At 44.0% G+C, this 2,661-nt stretch overlaps 1 protein-coding gene across 1 annotated transcript in view; it reads left to right on the forward strand.

Annotated features, from left to right (window-relative positions):
* Positions 1–1,591: 1,591 nt before the first annotated feature.
* The window catches only part of zranb1b (zinc finger, RAN-binding domain containing 1b), a 13,968-nt gene continuing 12,898 nt past the window's right edge, over positions 1,592–2,661 (forward strand). Inside the window, exon 1 of the mRNA XM_019860095.1 lies at positions 1,592–1,947. The gene's annotated coding sequence lies outside the window, so the exon portion shown is untranslated. The remainder of the gene's footprint in view (positions 1,948–2,661) is intronic.

The following is a 2,661-nucleotide window of genomic DNA, read 5'->3' on the forward strand; positions in this document are numbered from 1 at the left end:
TTACATTTTCGGAAAACAAGAACAGTCCAGTAACCTGGATGTTTCGCAATCTACATGTACTTAAAGAAGCAAGCACATTGTTATATTTGAGTGAAATCAAGACAATAAAGGTAACTTGGGCAATTTTGCGATGAGGCTAACAAAATTGTACCACCTTTCAGACTGTTCCATTGTATTGACTCTTGTTTCCTTGCGTAACCTCAACTTGATGATCAAAAACACAGCAGGGCTTTTTTTTTTTGTTGTTGTTTTTAATTTTTTTTTAAAGATGTAATGGACACTCATGTACTCATAACGGCACGGGGTAATATACTTCCTGTTCTCTTCCTACGCTGAATGGGACACCATGACACCTCCTCCCTGAATCACAACGCCGAGGGAGTCTTTAAGCTTTGATCTGGATTTGTGCAAATGGCAGAAGAGAAAAGGCATGGTTGATTTGAGCACAGTGTGGTGTTACACTAGGGGGTTAATAAAGAGAGGTGTGTATGCGGGATGATGTGTCTGTTTTCTCTGAGGTTTTTTAAAATGCATAACAATTTGTGGAGTTTATATTCATGTTTGCACTATAAAAATGGGCAATACGGCGCTACATGGTTTTTGCTCACTGGTCTAAGTTTTACGGTTGGAGTTTGAATCTGCTTCCTCCTAACATAACCCCCCCCAAAAACATGGATGCTTGGTTCATGGAAAGCTGAACACGGCGCCTGTGGGTTGCCTCTGCGAGGACCACACACTTGCTCGGGGGCCTGTTCTAAATATAGCTCACGAGTTATGGTACACACAAGTGATAAATTATCAATTCATTTAGAATAAAAACACGTGAAGATTTATAGAAATAAAATGTAGCACACGATCCTTTCCTTCCTTGTTAAATCATATTTGATACTCAAGTCATTGAGTAACAGCAAATTTATTTCAGTGTGCATCAAAACAGTAGCCCCTCGCATTCATCAGTGCCCAAGAAGTAGGTCTCAGTTTCAAAAAGGTTTGTGACCCAATAAAATTGTACATTGGAGTGATGTAAGGATTTTATTTTCCTTCGGGGTTAATAAAAGCGAGATATGCATATAAGGTTGGTTGGTTGTGCAATATGTTTTAAATGCAACAAATTTGTGGGATTGCATTTTTTTCTGAAAAACAAAAAAATCCTGCAAAAAAAGGAAAAGAGTGGAAATGGCTGCTCAAAATCGTTGATGAAACATGACTTTTGAAGCCAGTGTTTGCGCGTCGGGCTGACATTGAAGCTGCCATACATTACTGCAGGCTGCTTGCAGTATTTTCACGATGACATCATCCCTTCGGAGCCTATACCACGTGGTTAATTGCTATTCCCGCAACAACAATGTATACACACACACATTGCCAAGCTTGCGATCAAAAAATAAATAAATAAAAGATTCACTTTTGCTCTTAAATAAACAAATCCGCCGACTGGGCTGGGGGAAACTGAACCAATTGGCAAATGGGGTTGTTATTCCGGATGACATTGAAGTGTACTGTTTTGCTCTACCGTACCCCTTTAACATGAACAATGAGGTACGTCTGTTCTGATTGGTTGACGCGAGAGGATGCACGGAAATCAGCCAATGGCAAAGCGCGGCAGATTCAGGTAGTAAATCCCTGGTCCTCCCTCCTCAACAGTCAGAGGGCTTCCATACTTCTCTCGTTAGTGTGTTTTTAGCCCTTGCCTCGTTCGTTTCCTCCCATCCGTATCGTCATTAAAAGCCCTTCTGGTCGGCGAAAAGGGAATCAATATGATTTGAAGAGTCCAACGCGGACAACCGAGGAGGGACGGGGCTCGAGAGAGTGGGTGGAGGCTCTCGCCCTGTGGCTTATATGGACCTCCGCCATCCAGCCAAGTCAATATGCGACTAGTGTCGGCTACGTGAGAGAAGCCCGAGTGGCTTCGGCTGGGAGTGGGCTCTCCACGGCGAACGAAACGAGGTAAGGGGATTCTTGTTGTGTTCAACCGAACGACTTCCCCCTTACGAAGCGCAACAAAAACATAACAAGTTCGTGTTAGCAGCGCACGGGCGGCTAGCTTGCTCTGTAATTACTTATCTGGCAGGCTGTCAAATCTCGTTGAGTTTGTAACGCGAGGAAGCAAATCTCGCGATATTTCAATCGTTCTGGGAAGTTGTTGACGCGCTGGCTGACGCCAAAGCGTGTTTCGTAGCTGGATTTGAGCACGAAACGATTAGCGCGTCACCTGTGAACCTGTTCAAAAAGAGCGTCGTACCTTTGGAAAAAAGTGGCGCGAGTCAGGTTGTTGTTGTGGGGATGTGAGGGGAAAAAAAGGCGCCTGCGGTGCGTTTTTTCGCGCTCATGTGATGAATTTCTCACCGTGTAAACAAACATCCCAGCCCCAATGTAAGCAATGCGCATGCGCTGTGGATTATTCACATTTTTTTATTTATTTGTTTATCTTTAATAGGCTTTGCGCTGAATTAAATTCCACTACGTGGGTTAAGTGTCTAGGCAGTCACGCGTCTTCCCTGCTGGGTGTCTGCTTTCACCCCCCCCCCCCCCCCCCCCCCCCGAATGTATTTTGTGATTTCTTCTCTTGATTTTCTGTTTGCCGCATTATGCTTGCTTTTATGAGTGTCTTTGAAGTCATTGTTGATTTACGTTTTCGGGGGCGGTCATTGAACGCCTCTT

This window comes from Hippocampus comes, unplaced genomic scaffold (assembly GCF_001891065.2).
Source record: "Hippocampus comes isolate QL1 unplaced genomic scaffold, H_comes_QL1_v1.1 scaffold39, whole genome shotgun sequence".
Classification (NCBI taxonomy): domain Eukaryota; kingdom Metazoa; phylum Chordata; class Actinopteri; order Syngnathiformes; family Syngnathidae; genus Hippocampus; species Hippocampus comes.